This window comes from Colobus angolensis, unplaced genomic scaffold (genome assembly GCF_000951035.1).
Source record: "Colobus angolensis palliatus isolate OR3802 unplaced genomic scaffold, Cang.pa_1.0 Scaffold263, whole genome shotgun sequence".
Taxonomy (NCBI): domain Eukaryota; kingdom Metazoa; phylum Chordata; class Mammalia; order Primates; family Cercopithecidae; genus Colobus; species Colobus angolensis.
Genome location: NW_012115855.1, coordinates 2,674,290 through 2,685,046, shown reverse-complemented (window position 1 = coordinate 2,685,046; position 10,757 = coordinate 2,674,290). Strand labels below are relative to the sequence as shown.

Genomic DNA, 10,757 nt, shown 5'->3' with positions numbered 1-10,757 from the left:
CGGCTCACTGCAACCTTTGCCTCCCAGGTTCAAGTGATTCTCCTCCCTCAGCCTCCCGAGTAGCTGGGACTGTAGGCACGTGCCACCATACCTGGCTAGAAAAATACTTTTTATTCTCTTGGCTTAACTTTATTTTTTTTCAGAGCTCAGAAATTAAAGACAACAAATTTTAAGCTTTATCCAATTATTTTTAATGCTTCAGTCATCCTAAGAAATGAACCTGTCACAAATAAACATACTGGGTCATTTTTAAGGCAGATCTGAGCTGATTCTTTTTACTTGTTGCCTGAAACAAAAATACAGATAAAATAACTATGACAGCCTGTGACAGAAGTACTATTGAACTACTTTCTTGCCAATAATAAAAAGAAGAAAATTCTTTTAAAATGTGCAACTGAAAAAGCCACCTTCTCCTGGCCGCCTGTGGAGATCCTGCTGGAGTAGTGAGCCGTGAGGCTGCTCCTGGGGCTTTGCATATTGTCCTGCTGGTGTTTCTGGCTCATCATGGAGATCGGGGAAGGGAACAGCCTATTTGCAGTGTTGAAAAAAAATCAATTTTCATCTTCAAAAGATGAAACTACCAAGCAAGATATTGACTTAGAAATAAAGTGTTTCTTAAAGACTTCTCATATCCTATAAATGTCATACCGAAACCTAAGAGTTTGGTGATTTAAAGTTTACTGCTAATTTCAGGCAAACATGCATATAGCTCTGCCTCAAAAAAAAAAAAAAAAAAAAAAAAAAGAAAAGAAAAGAACTAGTTAATGTATGAGTTTATTGCAGATTTTGTTGCATCTACAACTAGTGTCAGAACCTTCAAAACCAGTCATATTTTTTGTTGATAGACATAAACTTGATCCCTTTCTATTTATTTTCCATCCAGAGGTTTTATTCTTCTTTGTCTCATACGTAAATTATTCCCAAGTTTTTATGACAAATTTTGTATAACTAGGTTTGATATACTTTCAAATGCAGCTTTTGCAATATATAATATCCATATCACCTGAACTTTAATAAGGAGTACGGTTTTAATCAGTTGGGGGAGATCTTTAGTTCTTGTCTGGCCTTGAAGGCCCAATGAAGACTTGCTGATTGATGGTTGTTATCTCAACACACAAAGTAGACATGGACCAAGCAGGCAGTGCAGGCAGAGTGAATTCATCCACAAATCTTGCGGGGGTGGACCAGCCTCAGCAGGGCCTGGACTGACCTGGCTCTTTTTGGTTTTTTTTGTTTTTTTTTTGTGACCAGTCTAGCTCTGTCACCTAGGTTATAGTACAGTGGCTCGATCTCGGCTCACTGCAACTTCTGCCTCCCGGGTTCAAGTGATTCTCCTGCCTCAGCCTCCCAAGTAGCTGGGATTGCAGGCACCCACCACCATGCTCAGCTAATTTTTGCATTTTTAGTAGAGAGAGGATTTCACCATGTTGGCCAGGCTGGTCTCAAACTCCTGACCTCAGGTGATCCGCCTGCCTTGGCCTCCCAAAGTTCTGGGATTACAGGCATGAGCCACTGCACCCAGACTTACCTGTCTTTAAAAGGAGGACTTTATAGGATATTGAAGTGACTGTTGTCTCATTGCCTGCTTCCTGGGAATATTATGTTGAAGTGGGTTTATCCTGACTTGAAGCATACATCTGGATACTATTTTATGAAGAGTAAAAAGAGCGTCAGGACAAAAGGAGAAATGATGGGAGAGACTGAGGTTACTATTTTTTAAAAGGAGATTCAGCATTACCTGAAGGGGTTAGATCAGACTAAACTTTAAACTTGGGAATATAAAGTGTTTTCCACCATTAATCCATGGAGCAGAGCTCGTGAGGCAAACAGATTAGCTATAGATAAAATAACGAAATTACTTCTTTTCCTCTGAATATTAGTATGGCATTATGAGTTAAATTTTACAACCCTACTACAGGTTGTTGAGAAACTACTATTTGCTATAAACTGCAAGAAATAAAAGAGAATTTGATTTCTGCTTCAATGAGGCTGCTCACAAATGGAAAATTATCTGAAATTATCTTCTGTCCCCTAACTACCACCCACCCACATTCCTCCTTACTTCTGCACCCATTTTTTCTTGCCTTGGTAAATATCACTTACATGGAGAATATGGGGAATATTTTTGAATAACCACAGAATAATAAATGCTTTCTTTGCACCAGACATTGTACATGCAATTTACATATATTATTTTATTTCTCATGATAATCCTGCAAAAAAGCAATTTTCAGACTTGTAAAGATTTTATAGTTGCTTCAACTGAGACCCAGGAAGATCAAGCCACACTCCATTTCAGATGAGGTTTCAGAGCCAGTCTGTATGCCAGGTCTGCCCGGTGCCCAGGCCCAGGCCCCCGCATTTCGCGAAGCTGCTGTTTGACTGCAGTCATCTCCTCCTACTTTTATAGGGCATGGGGGTTAAGAGCAAGGACTCTGTGGCTCCATACTCTGGATTTGAATGTTAACTCTCCTGTGGCTAGAGCTTTATCCTTGGCACATGACCTAACCTCTCCTTCCCAAGAACCTTCACCTATAAAATGGGATAGTAGCAGTACATGTGACATGAAGTCATCATAAGGATTCCAAGAAAGAGGTAGGCAGAGGGTTTATGGCAGCACCTGGCTCATTACAATCACTGTATAAGAGCTCCATGCTATTATTTCATATTTACAATTAATTTTCAGATCTGCCTTACTTCTTCTGTCATTTCCTTTCACTTAGACTTTGCTAGTGGCCTCTCAATTGGCCTCCATAACTCCAGCCTCACCTCTCTGCAGACTTTCCTTGACATAACTAAAAACTAGCATTTCTAAAATTCAGAATGGATCATGTCATGCCCCTGCTCAAAGCCTTTTAACTTTCAGGTCCAAATACAAAGTCCTTGATGTAGTATCCTATGTCCCCCATAACCTGTCCCCTGCCTGCCAATTAAGCCCTTACACACACTGTGTTCCAACCACAGGGAATCATTTCCATTTCCTGAACAGATCATGCAGTTGCACAAACTGTTCCCTCTGTCCAGAATGCCTTTCCTGGCCCAATTTGCTTGACAAACTCCTATGCATTCCTCAAAGCCAGGAGCAGCAACATTTTCTCCTCCAAGGAGTCTTTCCTACATCCCTATATGCTCTAAGAAGGGTGCCCTTTCTAGTTGCTTGTATAATGTTTTGAATGTACCTGTGTCATAGCCCTTACCACATGGTATTGAAGCTAATTGTCTGGTTGCGTTTTCCCACTAAATTGGTAGGTTCCTAGGAGCAATCGTATTGCCGTATTCTTCCTTTCAGGGTTCAGCACAAGGGAGGCACTCAATAAGTTATTAGTCAATGATTGTGGAGCATAAACATGGTTTCCTGGTACATCTTTAGAACATCACTAGAGAAAGTCATTTCTTTCTGGATGATTTTCAACAGCAGGACCACTGGAGACTTAGGCACCTGGCTTTTTTTTTTTTTTTTTTTTCCCCCAGATTGGTCTGCTGAAGACTCACCAGAGTCCCAAGGTGAAAACAACAATTATCCTTTTTGGTTACCTCAGCTAATGCAGGGAGTCATGTATGTTGGATGCCTAAAAGCGTCAGACAGCAATAAACTTAAAATGATACTACCTTTTTTTTCCCACAGCAGTCAATGATTAAAAAACAAACTAATTGACCACATTCAAAGTATAATAGGGAATCAATGCATTATTTTGAAAACTGGTAAAAAGAGGTACAGAATCTAGCATTTTTCTTAACTTTTCTATACAGACTGCACCAGGGGTAATCACCTAGTAGAGAAGGATGATTGCCTCTTTGTGAAAGTATTCCAATCAGTAAATGAAAATTAAATGATAAAATTTGAGTAGCACCGTTTTGTACCCCTAATGAGTTAATAGATCTAGTACTGAGTATCCAGAATGCTGACATCACAAAAACAGAGATAACCAGGCTGGGCACAGGGGCTCACACCTGTAATCCCAGCACTTTGGGAGAATGAGGTGGGCAAATTGCTTCAGGTCTGAGCCCAGACATTGCACACCAGTGCCCAAGCTCCACCATCTCCCCATTTTAAGTCTAGGTTTAAACTGATGTTTTTATGATGACAGTGTCACAGGTGAGTGCTGCTGCATGACAGCATAGCCCATATCCAGGGCTGAAACATACATCAGTCAGAAGAACATAGAATGCAGAGAAATTCTTGGAAGGTTAATATATATAGCAATGCTTCTGGGTTCATTATAACCTATTAACTCAGAGAGGAATGCTCATGGGCTGCTGTGATGGAAAAAACTAACCTAATTTTCTTTTAGTAGCTGAGGAAAACAATGCACAGCCATAACCTTTGAAAATCTATTTCTTTTATTGTATATTCTCTGTACTCTGTACCCTCTGCCTCCCTAAACTCTCCATTATTTAGTTTCCCAGTGAATAATCTGTTTAGAATTACTGCTAACACTTTACCCTCTCTTTTCTCCTCTGGCCACTACAAAAAAAAAAATAAATAAATAAATCCTGAATGCAACCTCCCTCCCTCCCTCCTTCCCTTCCATTATTTTAATCATCACTTGTTAGCTCCAATAGTAAAGCAACCAACAGAATTTAGAGTGGCTTGTCATTCATTCATTTTCCATATTTGTGGAGCAAAAGTCTGTCCAAGGTGAGGAATTGTGTCAGCAGCATGTTAAGAGGCAAGACCTGTGCACTTAAAAGTAAACATGTGGCTGCCAAGGAAACAGATTGACTATACTATTTCTAAAATTATAGAAATTCTGAGGTTTGGAAGTAGAAAACAAGACTTTTGATGATTGGAAAACTTACACAACTAAATGATTTGTGGACTAATGGGATTTTTCAATGAAAATGCAAAATCGTAAAATATTACTATTAAATGGAGGACTGATGAAAAGCAATTACTGGAATGCAGTGTACTTTAAAAGAGGATTGGATTTCAGAGAAAGGACCATCAGCCAGCCAGCCAGCATCTCTCTTTTTGCTTTGTAATTACAATTTCTAGGCCTTCTGAACAATTGCGTGACCCTTGAGAAAAGAATTAGTGATTGCAATCATAGCCTCCTAATCAAGCATCTTGAAAGGAGCAATACTTGAAAATCTTCCTCATATACGGGGCATGCCAACTAGTTTTGCAATTTCTCTCTTATGTTACTGCTATGATTTAGTGTTTGAGGTTTCCTAATAATTCTCTAATTTAATTAAATCAAATATGGAAGTTGAAATAGAGAAACCAATAATATCATCTGCAGAAAATAGGAGTTATTGGTTTAATTGCTGTCACTTTATATAAAGCTTGAATTCTTATGTAAGTCTATGGGAAACACAGGAATTCTATCAAGGTGAGAGCTTGGTCTGCTCATACATCTAGAAATGAAGAGGCAGGAACAATGCATGTAATCTACTATGAAAAATGAATATGATGTTATTTGGCTGGGTTTCAGATTTGTTTTTGATGGCATGGGTCTTGTCTTCCCCGGTGTAGTACCATTTTTCAAGGGTATTTCAAGGTATTTGTTTTTGGAATCTTGTTAGAGGATAGCTGGCTCTGACATAAACACCCCAACATCTTTCTCTTCTCCTGTGCTTGTAATTAGCCATTATCCAACAGAATTAGAAGAGTAATTTACAGGGATAAGCACCTGTTGTTAGAAGCAGTGTTTTAAATCAGACACAGAGAAAAAATTTAAGGCACAAATGAATTATTCACTCTAAATGATACACAGAGCTGGTTGTAAATTGTAATTTAACAGGTTGTTTTTCTTGAAACATGCTAGGTCTGTTAACTCCTTCATTTAAGAAGGGACTGAGCACCACTGGAAGCTTTTGTGTATTTCTTTGGGTGTCAACTGATTCCATTTCATTCCTAGTTAGGTCTATCATGCTGCCTACATTTTGACATTTCTAGCTTTCATTTCTTTTATACTTGAATTCACTTGAAAATGAAAATATTTTTGTTTAAATATCTGAGCAAATTTACCTTTTTCCTGGATTAGCATAAAGTAGGTCATAACAAAAGCAATAATTGAACAGCATCAAGTTTGAAGGGATGCCAATGATTAAATAGCCAGGTTTCTTTTTTTTTTCCAATGTAATGTTTGTTTAGTAGCAGGATTTTACTTGGGTAGTGTATTTGTTTGATTTATAGTTTATTAATAGCAGTTTTTTGTTCTTTTACCCTTTTCTTTCCTGGAAGTGTGGGTTTGGTGTGCTTTTTCTGCAGGGAGTACAGGTTTGCTCTGGTTTGGGGATTTGGAAATACGGCACTGAAACAACTGGACTGAGACCACTATTCTAATTTCACTTCAGGCCTTTCTCACATCAGTGGTCAGAATGATTTTTTAGTCACTGCAGTCAGGACTTGAATTCAACTATAGTCTCGGGGTGAAAAGTCAAGGGGTAATCCATTTAGCCATCCAATTCTCCAGGTAGAACTTTGATAACCATTACAATTACTTTATTCTCTCCTCCCTTATCCAAGAATTGCTATACTAAATGTTATATTTGAATCCCCACTATGATTCATGTTTTTCTGAGATTTAAAATTATGGAAATTCTTCAGGTAGAAAATGGGCACATATGGTTATCACAGAAAAGCTGTTTTAAAGCCAGTATTAAGGTGAGCCGCTGAGATTTTTGCAGAGTTAAAACACTTGGCCTGTCCCTGCAGCTGGAAAAGCGCCATTCCCTCGGACAATGTTAAGTATGAGTTGAGTCAATTTTCAGTTCCTCAAAATTGGAATGAATCCTGCCCTGTTTTCTCTGTCCAAAATGGACAGGATCTGAAATAAGGAAAAATTAGGCCTTTCCATTTTATCTTAACTCATATTCACAACTAAAACTTTGTTATTTTTCCCTATAAGTTTTTCCTTATGACATAAAATGTTTATGTTGGGATAATTGGAGAACTCTGTTAAGCATCATGATAGCTTATTTATGTAAGAGTGGATTTGGTCATAATTCCATCCCTTAAGTGGTTTTAGTTTTTATGTGTTGCATTTCTTTGTAAAATTATTATGAAGGTTTTGGAAGAAATGATTAGTGAGGAAGGATCACATTTTAAGGTCTCTGTTTCCGATTCCTGTAAAGTCTGTTGTTTTTTCTTTAGATTGAAAACTGACTTTACATTGACTCAGGGATCTAAGACAAAGCGGATAGTGTGTTTTTGCCTCTTTCTGTGAAGATGTATGCTTTATGTATCTTTGCATTGACTGTAAAGATTTAGAGACCCAGGTGGGGTGCGGTGGCTCAAGCCTGTATTCCTAGCACTTTGGGAGGCCGAGGCGGGCGGATCACGAGGTCAGGAGATCCAGACCATCATGGCTAACACAGTGAAACCCCGTCTCTACTAAAAATACAAAAAATAAGCCAGGCATGGTGGCGGGCGCCTGTAGTCCCAGCTACTCAGGAGGATGAGCCAGGAGAATGGCGGGAACTCAGAAGGCGGAGTTTGCAGTGAGCCGAGATTGCGCCACTGCACTCTAACCCGGGCGACAGAGCGAGACTCTGTCTAAAAAAAAAGATTTAGAACACAAATCAAATATCTGGATAATTAAATCCATATTTAGAAGGCACACATAGATACTCAGTCAATGTTGTTTAAATGGTTGAGAAATGCAAGTGAATGAATGGTGTTTTAAGCTAAGGCACCTAGGCTAGAAGTGCTAATTTTATGAATTCTGCAAGGTATTGACTCTTAATTCCATCATGACTTGATATTGGCTGTCAAAATGATATATGTGCCTCATATCTTCTCACTAAACCACATAATTTTTGTTTTAAAAAGCCAGCACAATCAAGAGAGAGACAATTATATGAAAAGCATTTATTGATGAGAGGAGTAATATATAATAGAAGAGCTGGTTAAGTGCTTCTGAAATGAAAGCCTATTGTTTATGGAAAGATTCTCTTCTTCTTTTACTGATTTCAGTTATTTCCAAGTTGACAAATTGTGATCAATACTCTGTTATTGGTCTGATAATTAATGGATGATGGCCTGTCTCTATGAGTGGTAAATGCTGGGCGTTAATTAACATTTGTTTTGATTACTTGGTATTTAGTTGTCAAAGACAGCTATTATAATGGCATAGGATGTTAGAAAAGAGCTTTTTATTATGGCTTTGATTGTTATCGGAAATGACTTTTTTTGTGTGAAGAGATGCCTGATTCCTATTACTGCTCACTGTAATATAACTACAGTAGTCTGAGAACTCATCTAAAAAGCCTTAAGTATTGCTAATGATTTGTAACTGTGACCTCTTGGCTTCAAGAGAAAGAGGGAAAGGATCTGTAATCAAGGGTGAAGATGATGAGATTTCTGAATAGGAACTAAATGTGCTAGATGTAATTGACTGATATATCTCTGATTTAATCAAAATTCAAGGAATAGTATGAAGTTTTTAAAGTTTCAGAGATTGTAACATCTACTTTACATTTTTTGTTTTTTACATCAGTCTGTTCTTTTCCATTAAGGGGGAAGTTTCACTGGGATTTTAAGACAGGCAGTTACCTGTAAATCCAGAGTCACCATCGTAGACTTGATGTATTTTCTAGAAAAACCAGATAGTTGATGTGTTTTTCAAGCTTGAAACTTCCTTATCTGTTTTCATATGTTCAAGGAGTACTACGATTAAGTGGAAAGTGTGTCAGCTCTGGATTTAGACAGGTTTGGCTTCAAATCCTCGCTTCAAAACCTGCTCCTTAGCAGTGCAACCTTGAGCATCATTTTAAAGGCTCTTTTCTCAGCTGTAAAATGTGACTAATATTATATGTCTAGGTGGATAGCTGTGAGGATTAATGATATCACATGTATTAAGATCCTACCATAATACTTGGCACAGTTAAGAGACTGGAGCCAGCTTGGCTGTCTCCAAATCTGGGCTGTGCTGCCTACTAGCAGTGTGACATCAGGCAGGTCATGCAACGTTTGTGGGTCTCTGTTTCCTCATCAGTGAAGCAAAGATAGTAGTATTATCAATCTCGTTCAGTGTTGTTGCACAGACTAAATGAGTCGATAATGTAAGGTACAAAGAACGATGCCTGGCACATAGTATGTGTTATGTGTGAAGTGTTCCCTGTAATTATTAGTATAACAATAATAAGTTCTCAAGAAATGATAGCCATTTTACATCCTTTCTTTTCTTTAAAATACTATCTAAAGCTTTCTTCTTAGTTTGATATGTAATGTTTGAAATATCATAAATCGAGAAAAGTCTTGCTTCCCATAATGATAATTTGTACAATTATATATAACTTATACAGATTATTTCAACAGTCTACATTCGTTGAATAGCTACTAAGTGCAGTGTAACTCAGGAGAGTGAACATATGGACTTAGATGGGCATAGGGAAGCAAGAGATTACTATATTCATGTACCAACTATTTACGCAGACTTTCTTGAGAGCATATTCTGATGGGCTTGGGCACTGGGGATGAGAGCTCGCAAGGACGTTTCAGAGAGGCTGAAATTTTCGTATTTTGACCAAGGAAAACTTAAGTATATTATGTGCAAAAACGAATCTTTAAGCATGTGTCTTAGCATTTAGTCTCAAAACTGGATTTCTCTTCTATGACTTAGTTTTCATTCTTCAAGGGGCCATGATATATCCCTTGAAGATGCAAATTTTAATCTGGGGCCTGTTCTTAAACTTTGATTTTATATTGCCAACAGATAAATACAAGATGTGTTTGGAGGTATTTATATTTATTCATATTAACTACAGAATGACTGGTCTTATTTGGGCTTTGACTTCTTTATGAATATAGTAGTGTTATTAAAAAACAAAGATAAATCAACATTTCAGTACAAATGAAAATGAGGAGATTGATTTATGATTGGGTCAACTTTGCAATGCATGTATATTATATACATGCATATTATGTATATTATATACATTATAGTGTATTATATGTTACATATGTGTTATACTACATATACATATATAGTAATGTATTTTTTTAATCATGGTCTTTTATACTTGACAGCATGTCCCTCCCGTCCTGGGGAAGAGTGAGTTTTCAGTTCCCCCTTCACTGTGCTTTTTCAGTATGATTTCACTGGGCAACACTTAATTAAACTTCATTTCCTCTTTTTACGCTCCAGGTATTATTATGCTGCTCCCTTCAAGAAGTAATTTGCGTGCTGTTTATTGGAGCTTTGAATTTAATCATCTCAATCCCATGCTATTGCAGGATGACTATAAGAAGATGTATTGACATTTCTTTGGACACATTATTTTGCCCCCATTGTGTGTTGTTTTGCCAGAATACTGAAGGCAGTGTTTGTATGATGGCACATCCAAATAAAAAGCATGTCCTCCTTTTGGGACAGTGATCCATTTAAGTTATTTGTTCCAGTGCATGTCCTTAGAGTTGAAGTTTTAAAATAAGAGTAATCCTGGAAAAGATGTTTAAAGTACCACAAAGGATAGGCTTGGAAAGAAACAAAGATTGAGGGCTTTTTCTGCCCCTGGGCTGGAATAGAATGGAGTATTAAACATCCCAAGTCTCCCAGCCAGCCTCTCCCATGTTTTTTATATATATATTACATACACACGCACACCTTTCAAATTTCAGTCTTACAGTGTATATAAATGTGTATACTTACGTTTTCTGAACAAGCCAGGACATTGGTTATTTTCTAATCTAGTCTCCAGAAGAGAAAAAAGAAAAGCATACAGAAAGGAATGTATAAGTTAAGGAGGATAAAGAAAGAGCGGTTATGATATGATCAAAATAATAATAGCTAAGATCTTTTGAGATTTTA

At 37.5% G+C, this 10,757-nt stretch overlaps 1 long non-coding RNA gene across 1 annotated transcript; it reads left to right on the top strand.

Annotated features, from left to right (window-relative positions):
* Positions 1-6,527: 6,527 nt before the first annotated feature.
* On the top strand, positions 6,528-10,334 carry LOC105515563. The gene is made up of 2 exons (XR_001002349.1): positions 6,528-6,610; positions 10,095-10,334. It is a non-coding gene; the product is annotated as an uncharacterized LOC105515563 (long non-coding RNA).
* The last annotated feature ends 423 nt before the right edge of the window (positions 10,335-10,757 follow it).